This window comes from Esox lucius, chromosome 1, assembly GCF_011004845.1.
Source record: "Esox lucius isolate fEsoLuc1 chromosome 1, fEsoLuc1.pri, whole genome shotgun sequence".
NCBI classification, from domain to species: domain Eukaryota; kingdom Metazoa; phylum Chordata; class Actinopteri; order Esociformes; family Esocidae; genus Esox; species Esox lucius.
Window position 1 is genome coordinate 31875488 of NC_047569.1, and position 13007 is coordinate 31888494.

Below are 13007 nucleotides of genomic sequence, written 5' to 3' on the forward strand. Positions count from 1 at the left end.
GCAGGTCAAATTATCGGAATAATACACATTAATCTCCCAAAAGCACATATGGGAAGACTTATAGTACAAAGGAATCAATCAATTGTGAGCTTAGTCAGCAAGCAATTAGGCTGGTATTGTTCTTGAATAATTGGCCAGGGTAAACAAACATAAAAAAAAAAAAAACAGCCTGATGGGACATTACCATGCATTGTACTCTACCACTCCCATCCTGGGCTAAGTAACAATGTAGAGCGGTGCTGGTTACAATCTAAAAACATCCCTCATCCCAGATGTCAGAGAATTACACTACGTCAACAGCAGCTCCGGCATATTCATTAGTCCTATAGATTACCACGACGACAGCGCTGACAGTAATGATGATGATTGTTTATATGCTGATGATGAGAATCAAAGAGTCTTCTTCTCCTGATATTATGCTCAAATTGTTCATCAAAAGCATTGTGTTATGCGGTGCAAGACGTTCAGTTAGGCGCCTATTGCATTAAAAGTTTCAAGTGTGTTTGTGCTCCGATTTTCTTCGGCGTAAACATGTCATCTGAGAGAGGTGTGCTGTTCAGGGAGGCTCCAAAAGCTTTGTCTCCCTGGGTGTCAGACAGCTCATGGCAGAGCCATGGGCGGTACTGCCCCCCGGCGACAAAACACACCGGCTCAGTTCGCCCGTGAACAATGACCATGTGCGCGGTTATGCCATTCTCAATCCAAACCACCTGTGCAAATTAAATGTTTGGCATGGTGTGAGGCAGAGGGATCAATTTCACCCGATAGTATATGCAGAGAACCATGTCACCAAATTAATTATAAATAAATTAAAATACTAGTCGTATATAAATTCGATGTGTGCTTTTTCCTGTGTGAAAGGCCGTCCTTCACCAACCAGAGATTGCATTTATTGCAGCTCTGCTGCCAGGGACAGGGAGGTGTACAGGATCTGATAACAGGCCACACCTCTGACCTGCCAAACATTTCTCCTGACTTTGTCCACCTTTTTCCACAGCCTAGCAGAAATTTAGGCCAGGACTGATATATTAGGGCATAGCGCACCTACAACGAGGTCAGAACAAACACTCCTTTATGGTGAAGGTTATGTACATTGTTTTTTTTCAGAACACTATGTAATTAGCTTAAATGGTCTTACATGGCTATAAAGTTTAGTTAAAGTTGAACTTTAAGAAAATAGGCCCTTGGAGAACAGATTGCTTTGACTTCCTATATGCTATCAAGTAAAAACAAAGTGCAGATAACAGTGGGAAAGAAACTACAACCTGTGTGTTCTTACAGATTTAAACCATGTGTTCCCATAAAAGTGTGAAGTTTATTCTTCTTAATGTTTCCTTGAGATTGTTTGCAATTGCACAGAAAGCCATGACCATGCATATGTATAGTTCCAAGTGGTGGAACGAGGGAACTGCTTGTCCTTGTTAACGGACACATTTAAATAAGTGTATTATTTTAAAACTGCGAGGGTAATTAATTACTATGTAATTGTTTATCATAATAATGTACAACGTAATGTTTTGACAATGTCAGTGAATTTGTTATGAAAATAATTAAGAACAGTATTCTTTTTTTTAAAAACAGTTCATTAACTACAGATTGGCTAAGCAGATATCATCCAAGTAGTTTTGTAGACTTCCCATACACCATTTCACAACAGGTTGAATTCAAGATTGGTTCATTTTGCGATCAATAGGTTCCTAAAAACGATTAGAGGAAAAGACACAGATTACCATAAAAGTGGCATCAAAAGATAACTATGAACAATTTCAACAGACTTCATTTATGGGTGATATGCAATACGTAAGATACACTATATGAGGTGGCCAGGTAGAACGCAACCTTGATTTTATAAAAAAAAAAGAAGGCATTTCCAGCTAGGCTACTTGAGAGTTGTTGGGGATTTTTGGCTTGGTAGTGACTGTTGAAAATATAAATTTCTTCAATCCAATTTGCATTGTTGCGATAATATTTAAAGCTCTGCTTCATCGTAGCAACTCCCAGCAGACTTGAGACAGTTATTGTCAAGATAAAGCATATCCAATGCAGTTCTGCCAGTTCGATGCTCATTCAAACAAGAAGGTCTGGAGCTTACAGTTGTGCTCCTTTTTGCATTCCCAAAAGTTTCGCATTCCCTTGGAGAATTGCTCATTTATGTAACATTTGTAAAAAAAAAACATGAATGAGCAAAACAAGTATTACATTTTTTTGGTCAGAAGTATGACCAGAAGGACAAGGACAGCATCGGGCCTCCAAACCAGGTACTCCGCAGGTGCGGACCAGGACCTCATGTCCTCCAAAAGTTTAAAACATTGTTGTCCCACCAACCGCAACCACCCTGAATGAGGGCCGAGTATTGCCAGCAGAGTACAGCCCAATTGCACAATTGAGCAACAGAGAGACAACAACAAGCCAGTGACTCTTCCCCCGAAAGGCATTAGAGGGAGGGCATCCCGGTGGGGACGAGAGCCCACCTTGCAAGACAGCAAGGGTGGACAGTATCAAGCCTACTGGTCACCTTCACGCCCCTGGGCCAGGCTACACCTAATTATAAACCGTGTTGTAGAGATGAGTTTTTAGTAGACACTTGAAAGTTTGCACTGAGTTTGCATTTCTAACCCTAATTGGCAGATCATTCCACAGTAGTGGAGCTCTATGAGAAAAGGTACAGTTAAAAGGCCTGCATCTTGTGATCATAGGTTACGTGTAGGTATGTATGGCTGGATCATTTCAGCAAGGTAAGTAGGAGCAAGTCCATGTATTGATTTATAGGTTAACAGTAAAACCTTAAAATCAGCCCTAACCGTAAAAAACAGCCAGTGTAAGGACGCTAGTACAGGAGTAATGTGTTCAATTGTTTTTGTTCTAGTTAGGATTCTAGCAGCCAAAATCAAAATCAATGCCAAAGTTTCCCAACTTCTGCCAGGGTATGCAAACTTATGAGCACAATTGTATATTATGTGTAAAAAAAAAATTTTTCTCTATGACTCCTAAAAGCTTGACAAAATCTCAACTGAAAGCAAGGCATGTTGTGTTGATTACATAATGATTACTTTCTTAAAGTTCTTAACAACGTCCCAATACTATGTTGCAGCCATTGCTAATGTAAAGAATTGCTAATGTAACGTAATAAAACATTTGTATGCTGTGTTTTTAAAAATCACCAAATAGTTTCCAATAACCACAGTGTGTCCTAAAATAGAAAATGAAATTGCTGGATGCACCATGTTATGACTGTTCTCTGTTAAAAGGGGTACTGTGTAGAATCCTGCCCCAAATGTTTACAAGACAATATTCAAACAATAACATGATTTTTCTACTCCTCTTATTCCCTTACCGAACGGGTTTGGAATATTATTAGCTAATCCAGGGTGGTTTGAGGTGGGAGGGATAGTACTGTGAGCATCCAATGTGGGAATCAGACTACGTGGCAATGCTAACTGACAGACGGGTTGGTGAGAAATTTTAAATGGGGCATATCTCAGGCACTCTAAACAATTTGAGAAAAAATATTTGAAACTTTAACTTTAACTAACATTAACTAAAAAAAACATACATAAGCCCCCTTTAAAGCAATGCACTGTGTTTGGGCAGTATATATGTTTTCTTACGCAAGCTGTCCTAGAGCAATAACACCGTGCTTTGCCCAAAAAGTTCGGAAAACTAAACTAGTTAAGCCTTTGACTAATTGAATTACATGTGCCAGTTCTGGGAGCGGAGGGTTATCAAACCCTTTTCTAACAAGTCACAAATCACCAGGTTAATTGGAAGAAGGCATCTCCAGCACCTCTCTTTTTACTTTAAACATTATTGCTTGCAATTTGGCCAGTAATGATAAGAAAAAAGCAACTGGAAATTACAGTATGCAGCCATAGGTTTGATATGATTTAAATGTTGTGAAACTAGAAATATTTTTACTAACCTTCATCTTGGCAAACCTCCCAGGCATCCCTTTCAAGGTCTTTCTGTCCAATTATTTCTTCAGCCCTGCATGTTCCTAAGGACTGTCTGCTGCTCTTCAAATCTGGAAACATACAGACAAAAACACATGCACACAACAATGTTAGGATTGTGTTGAAATGTTCCCTGTATGTTTTTTTCTTTAAGCAATAAGGTACAATAAGCAGCGCTGTATTGTAAATGCAGTCACATGTAAATACTGCTGTTTACCCTGATCTGATACCGGACCGGTCAAATAATTTACCTTTGACTGTATTCCCGATATCACAGACTTATGTGCCATATTGCTTTTATAAAAGTTGCCAGCATTAAAATAACAGTCACCTTTGAATTTTAAAGGTTATATTTATGAAAGCAGAAATATATAACGTCCACTAATCGGTATCGGCCAATTACATGCAAATATTTATCAGCTGGTATTCACTAAATCAGTAAATAAATATATACACTCACCTAAAGGATTATTAGGAACACCTGTTCAATTTCTCATGAATGCAATTATTTAATCAACCAATCACATGGCAAACTGAATTTCAGAATGGGAAAGAAAGGTGATTTAAGCAATTTTGAGCGTGGCTTGGTTGTTGGTGCCAGACGGGCCAGTCTGAGTATTTCACAATCTGCTCAGTTACTGGGATTTTCAAGCACAACCATTTCTAGGGTTTACAAAGAATGGTGTGAAAAGGGAAAAACATCCAGTATGCGGCAGTCCTCTGGGCGAAAATGCCTTGTTGATGCTAGAGTGCAGAGGAGAATGGGCCGACTGATTCAAGCTGATAGAAGAGCAACTTTGACTGAAATAACCACTCGTTACAACCGAGGTATACAGCAAAGCATTTGTGAAGCCACAACACGCACAACCTTGAGGCGGATGGGCTACAACAGCAGAAGACCCCACCGGGTACCACTCATCTCCACTACAAATAGGAAAAAGAGGTTACAATTTGCACGAGCTCACCAAAATTGGACAGTTGAAGACTGGAAGAATGTTGCCTGGTCTGATGAGTCTCGATTTCTGTTGAGACATTCAGATGGTAGAGTCAGAATTTGGCGTAAACAGAATGAGAACATGGATACATCATGCCTTGTTACCACTGTGCAGGCTGGTGGTGGTGGTGTAATGGGGTGGGGGATGTTTTCTTGGCACACTTTAGGCCCCTTAGTGCCAATTGGGCATCATTTAAATGCCACGGCCTACCTGAGAATTGTTTCTGACCATGTCCATCCCTTTATGACCAACATGTACCCATCCCCTGATGGCTACTTCCAGCAGGATACTGCACCATGTCACAAAGCTTGAATCATTTCAAATTGGTTTCTTGAACATGACAATGAGTTCACTGTACTGAAATGGCCCCCACAGTCACCAGATCTCAACCCAATAGAGCATCTTTGGGATGTGGTGGAATGGGAGCTTCGTGCCCTGGATGTGCATCCCACAAATCTCCATCAACTGCAAGATGCTATCCTATCAATATGTGCCAACATTTCTAAAGAATGCTTTCAGCACCTTCTTGAATCAATGCCACATAGAATTAAGGCAGTTCTGAAGGCGAAAGGGGGTCAAACACAGTATTAGTATGGTGTTCCTAATAATCCTTTAGGTGAGTGTATAGTACCATTCAAAAAAGTCTTAGGTCACTTTGAAATGTCAATGAAAACATTATAGCAAAATGTATAGGAAATATAGTTGTTCACAAGGTTAGAAATAATAATCTTTATAGAAATATGGGCGCTTCGTACCATACAGTCAAGATGCTCCCACAATAACTCAGTATGGTTGAGATCTGGTGACTAAAAAATAGATAGAATACCAGCTGAATGATTCTTCCCCAAATAGTTATTGCATAGTTTTGATCGGTGCTTTAGGTCATTGTCCTATTGTAGAAGGTATTTGGCTCCTATCAAGGTGTGGCATGGGGTTTCAAAAGGGAATGATAGACTTCCTTCCTCGTTAATCCATTTTACCTTGTACAAATCCCCCACTTTACCACCACCAAAGCACCCCAAGACCATTACATTGTGTAAAGCACTCCTTCAGCATCTTTTCATTTGGTTTGCATCTCACAAATGTAATTTTTTGTAACCCGTACTTAGATTTGTCTGTCATAACACTTATTTTCATATCTTCCTCTGTGCAGTGACCGTATTATTTTTCTTAGAAACTCAGCCTAGAAGGCCAGCATCCCGCCCCTTTACTGTTGACATTGATACAGGTGTTTTTTGGGTACTGTTTAATGAAGCTGCCAGTTGAAGGCATGTTATGAGTCTTTTTCTCAAACTAGAAACTCTAATTCAGGGCTGCCCAACCCTGTCCCTGGAGATCTATTGTCCTGTAGGTTCTCTCTCCAACTCTTAGGATGCCTGATTTTAATATTTTAGCAGGATGAAAAGCTTAACCAGGTTAGTCACAAATGGGGTTGAAGAGAAAACCTACAGGACAGGAGATCTCCAGGAACAGGGTTGGGCAGCCCTGCTCTAAGGTATTTGTCCTCATCCTCAGTTTTGCACTGGGGCCTTCCACTCCTCTTTCTATTCTGGTTAGAGCCAGTTTGTGCTGTTCTGTAAAGGAAGTAATTGTATGAGTTCTTCAGTTTCTTTGCAATTTCTCGCAAGGAATAGCCTTCATTTCTCAGAACAAGAATAGACTGATGAGTTTCAGAAGTTCTTGTTTTGGCCATTTTGTGTTTGGAATCGAACCCAGAATTGCTGATGCTCCAGATACTCAACTAGTCTATAGAAAGCCAGGTTTATTGCTTCTTTAATCAGCATTAGTTTTCAGCTGTGCTAACAAAATTTCAAAAGGGATTTCTAATTGACAAATTACCCTTTTAAAATGACAAACTAGGATTAGTGAACATAAATTTGTTGCAGATGTCTGTTGCCATTCTGTTGATTAAATACTTTTTAATACTTTTTAAATAAATTTCCGGTGCTGCTCATTTTGTGTACAGTAATCCCCCAGCTATCCGCGGTTCCACATTCGCGACCTCAAGTATCCGCAAAAATCTTTCGCCATCCAAGCGTCGATCCAGTTAATTGCATGATGTTTTTCTATTAAAAAAACATAAACACATATTGTTTTATGTATATTTAATGTATTTTAATGTATATTTAGTGTTTTATATCTTCTGTACTATAATCAGCTGTCGCCATTTATATTGACATGTTGAAAGACATGAAGAAACAGCGATCTCAGTTGCCAATCACAATGTTTTTACAATATTATCATGCTATAAGACCATGGAAAGGGTAATTGGGCATTTGTGTAGGGTAACTGGGTGTTAGGGAGGCATTTTTAAGGGTGCTTCACATATACGCGATTTTCCACATCCGTGACGGGTTTGCAGAACCGATCCCTCGCGGATACGGGGGATGTACTGAGGTGAGGTGCGTATTAGCTAGCTAGCTATGATTTACCTGCAGACATCAAGGGTTGCAGGCGGCTGCAGACCTGTTTGGTGCCAGTTCACATGCAGTTCAACAACGCGTGATAGAAAACACGCAAATACAGTACTACAGGTGCGCAAAGACACTATGCATGATAGAAAATGTGTGAATATAGTACTACAGGTGCACAAAGGGACTAGCTAGCCGATATGAAAAATTGGTCTTGTTATACAGAGGACACCAAGAGCAAGATCCAGACCAAGACCGCAACACTGGAGACCAAGAAAAACAGACCAAGACCCAGACCCTGGAGACCAAGAACACGTCTATGTGGTCTCGAGTCTGATTCCACATGACCAAGGTTCTCTCTGCTACTTAGTGAACATTTAGTGGAAATAATGAACTAACTCTCAGATTTAGTGAAAAGTTTAGGAAGCATTCATTTGTTTGTCAAAATTACATTTTATTAATAGCAAGTTATTGCCAATGCTAAATGTGTGTTAGTGTTATCATTTGTTAGCATGGTTTAATTTGAATGTAAATGAAGAAATTGAGAAATCCGCCTATACTGCCCTTGCCCATAATAACTGCAATTTATGTGCACATATGTTGTCAGGACATGCACATTGAAGGTATACTGTTTTAAATACACATGAGAGATTGAGTATTTCAGCAGAATGTACATTGGAAGAAAGAAATAAGGTTTTCAGGCACAAGCTAGAACCATTCTTTCAGGCACAAGCTAGAACCATTCTTTCATGGACAGGCTAAAACTCAAATATTGATATAAGAAGCTGTACCACATCCTATGGTTACCTAAACATGTCAACATTATCAGAAAAAAAATTGGGGATTGATAGACATAAGTACTAGATCTGGGCAGCATGTTTAGTTAGTGGTGTTAAGAGCCGTTTCCAAGTGTCCTTCACTTCAAATCTGTATATTACATAATTCCACTGTTTGGTGTTGTAGATGTAGTGATTGTATGAGTTAGTGAACTGTTGTAAGCTGTTGTAACCAATGTAGATGTATTGATTGTATAAGTTAGTGAACTGTTATAAGCTGTTGTAACCAATGAAACAAAATATTAAATGTTTGTAATATGAGCTGAAACTGAAGGACCAAGTAGGAGAATAGGAAAACCATGTTCAAGCGGTTGCCGGGGAGAGAAAGAGTTAGTAGGTCTGTCTTTTGAGAAACAGGACACAGGTTAGAGACACACACACATAGTCTGACAGGCCAGACAGAAACCAGGAGGGGACAAGAAGATGTTTGCGTTTATCCTTATAAGGAATAGAACTGGAACTGGACCAATAGCACACTTGTTTTGTGAATTTAACGACTCTATCTTTTGGGCGTAGTAGAAGTATAAAATGATCTGTTGAATGTTGATCCTTAGATATTGTGCGGCGACACGTGTCTCCAGAAGCTTCTGTAATAAATGGACATTTGATAAGGTAATTGACCAGACTCCTGGTGTTTTATTCTCCTTTCCAACAAACCAACTCGGGGAAGTGTTAGACTTCAACAGTGTACATCTGTAATGTTTCAAATGAAATTCACGAAATTCAAATATCCTCATTCTAGATTGCGTTATGGAGATTTTTATCACACAATTATAACATTGCTTACATGAGTAATCGGTACATTACGTCAGTGTGATATGTTTAAATTCCTCTATAAATGTAGGTTTAATTTAGGTTTATCTATTCTAGGATTATTTTTCATGTTTCTCTCACGATGAACCCAATTTACTGACCCATGTTATGTAATCAATGTACATTACTCCAACTGTGCTCCTTGCATATCTTTGCACTGTTTCAATGGAATAGAAAATGGAGCACAGAAACAGACTCCTTGGAACAAATCCAGATCAGGTTGGCAAACATGCTTTTTGTTGGAACAAGTTGCCAAAGCTTTCTGTTAATGTTCCATTTAAAGTTAACCCAACTGTGCAGCATGATAAACACATCCATTCAGTTTAGTGGCCATGGCCATACAATGAGCGAGGACCCAGCTCAACGATAAATCAGATAATTAAAACCCTTTGCCTAACACTGCTTTTCTGATCACCAATATGCTGGTGACACAACAACACAATTAGCCACAGCCATGTTTCTTTTGATTGTATGGAGGGCTGCCCTTGAATCTTTCACTGTTTGATCTATGTCCCACACTCTCCCAACTTCACTATGCAGAGAAGCAATGCAAATAAGTGCATATTATGACTAAGTCCTATGAATGGTTTTCAGACAGATCTTGCCTCCTACCTGCACTGAATATTTTTGCTCAAATGTTTGACTAGTATCAGATGGCAGGATATAAAACATACAAATCATGAACAGCCTATTCAATATTACTCTTAAGCCATAAGCTATAGCTGTTTCTTTGTCTGTGTGGATTTACAGAAAAAAGATTTTGTGTGCATACACAATTATATACTAAATTGTAATTTCAGTTCATCTACACAAAGTTAACCACTTTCTGTTGGCAATTGAAAAAGCAGCACCCGCCCTCTCTTCCATAGTTGTCACTGAGGCAGTAAAATCCCTCTGCCATTTCCTGCTTCAAAAATTCTATGCAGTTCACTCAATTTCTGTTGAAGTGAGTAAACAAGCACAGAATTGTGTACGGAAACACTGTGCCATCCAAATTGGTTTAAGATAGTAATAAAATGCTAAATATATTTTTTGTAGATTGTTGACTAAGTTTGTTGAACAAAAATGAAAATATAGCAAGAGTTGCTGTTGCTGTTATTCAGCTAACATCCAGATGGTAGCAAATTTGGGATAACCCCACAGCTTTGGGCTCTGGGCTGTTTCCCCCCTAACATGAAAAACAACAAATGTGTACGTTTCAATACCTGGATGCATTGTGCAACAATTATCTATAGTCATGAAGTGTTGATGTACAGGCATACAGCCTTCCAGACCCGGACTCAGCAATTGCTTACATTGGTAATCCCTTTGAATTAACAATGAACTGGGTAGATCTGCATTTGGTTTTTCTGCACCTTCCATGCGGAATAATCTCACAAACCCCTGAGGGGTCCCTCTAGGGCTTTCAAGCAGATGTTTTTGTGAATGCTTTGTCTAAAAACTATTTGTGTTTTGGGTGCTTGTTTTTTTCCCCCCACTTTACATTTATAATGGGTGTTTTTTTGTTTTTTTTATCTGCAGGGCTTATCTGTTATGAATACTTTAATCTCAGTGTGACATTCTAAATAATGAAGAACATTGTCATTTTGACCCGTCAGTCAAAGACACATGACAGTTGCTCTGATGATCAGAACAATCGGTTCAGTCAATCAATCAAATGTATTTCATAAAGCCCTTTTTACATCAGTGGTTGTCACAAAGTGCTTAGACAGATACAGAGTCTAAAACCCCAAAAAGCAAAAACAGCAAGCAATTGATTTACAGTGACTTAGAAAAACTCCCTGTTTCAGTTGAACCCTAGAAAGAAACCTAGAGAGGAGCTGGACTCTGTGGGTGCTGGGTGAAGGTTATAAGAATACATGATATTTCAGGTCCACATCCTTCATCAGTATCTTCACACTTTCATTTACAGGTTCACATGACCAGTGGGTCATTAAATACATGTGGGCTATGGAGTGAGAATCCAGATCAGTAAAACAACCAAATGGGCTGTGAGCAGTTACAGCAGGATTCGACTGACAGGAACTAGATCCGCAACACAACCAGGTGGTATTCCACCAAATATTGATTTCTGAACTCTTCCTAAGTTAAAACATTAGTATTTAGTTGTTGAATTTGTTGTTTTCTACAAATAAATACTCTAAATGATCATGTTTTTTGTGGGGAATTTGGGAGTAATGTTGTCAGTAGTTTATAGAATAAAACATAAATGTTAATTTTACTCAAACACATACAGTGGGGAGAACAATTATTTGATACAATGCAGGTTTTCCTACTTACAAAGCATGTAGAGGTCTGTAATTTTTATCATAGGTACACTTCAACTGTGAGAGACCGAATCTATAACAAAGATCCAGATCACATTGTATGATTTTTAAATAATTAATTAGCATTTTATTGCATGACATAAGTATTTAATCACCTACCAACCAGTAAGAATTCCGGCTCTCACAGACCTGTTATTTTTTCTTTAAGGAGCCCTCCTGTTCCCCACTCATTACCTGTATTAACTGCATCTGTTTGAACTCGTTACCTGTATTAAAGACACCTGTCCACACACTCAATCAAATAGACTCCAACCTCTCCACAATGGCCAAGACCAGAGAGCTGTGTAAGGACATCAGGGATACAATTGTAGACCTGTACAAGGCTGGGATGGGTTACAGGACAATAGGCAAGCAGCTTGGTGAGAAGGCAACAACTGTCATTATTAGAAAATGGAAGAAGTTCATGATGACGGTCAATCTCCCTCGGTCTGGGGCTCCGTGCAAGATTTCACCTTGTGGGGCATCAATGATCATGAAGAAGGTGAGGGATCAGCCCAGAACTACACAGCAGGACCTGGTAAATGACCTAAAGAGAGCTGGGACCACAGTCTCAAAGAAAACCATTAGTAACACACTATGCCGTCATGGATTAAAATCCTGCAGCGCACGCAAGGTCCCCCTGCTCAAGCCAGCGCATGTCCAGGCCCGTCTGAAGTTTGCCAATGACCATCTGGAGGATCCAGAGGAGGAAGGTCATGTGGTTTGATGAGACAAAAATAGAGCTTTTTGGTCCAGCATGACAACGACCTGAAAAACACTGCCAGGGCAACTAAGAAATGGCTTTGTAAGAAGCATCTCAAGGTCCTGGAGTGGCCTAGCCAGTCTCCAGACCTGAACCCAATAGAAAATATTTGGAGGGGGGCTGAAAGTCCATATTGCCCAGCGACAGCCCCGAAACCTGAAGGATCTGGAGAAGGTCTGTATGGAGGAGTGGGCCAAAATCCCTGCTGCAGTGTGTGCAAACCTGGTCAAGAACTACAGGAAACGTATGATCTCTGTAATTGCAAACAAAGGTTTCTGTTTCAAATATTAAGTTCTGCTTTTCTGATATATCAAATACTTATGTCATGCAATAAAATGCAAATTAATTACTTAAAAATCATTCAATGTGATTTTCTGGATTTTTGTTTTGATTCCATCACTCACCGTTGAAGAGTACCCATGATAAAAATTACAGACTTCTACATGCTTTGTAAGTGGGAAAACCTGCAAAATCGGCAGTGTATCAAATACTTGTTCTCCCCACTGTACATATGAACATATGAACTGATAATTTTGCATTCTCTTAATGTTCTCTAGAGCTGTATATTTTCATATGATCCATTTCTCACACCATATGATAAGAACTGTATTTTTTTACATGCAGAATAATTATTAACTTGAGCAATTCATTCTTGTATTGTATAACTAATTCCTAAGCTTAGTGTGACATTCAGAATTGTGACCAATAAAAGGCTTTACTGTTAGTGATGAATTATAAAAATCTCATGAATTAATCTAAAATATATTGAAAGATTGAGACCAGATGTCTGTCGTTGCATGATGATTAAGAAAAATAATACAAAATGTAATGAATTTTCACAAGGAAATGCTGTCTCTCAAGATAGTAATGATGAAGAATTATGATAAAAGTATTCCCCATTTATTTTTTTAAAGAAAAGTATCCCCCATTTAT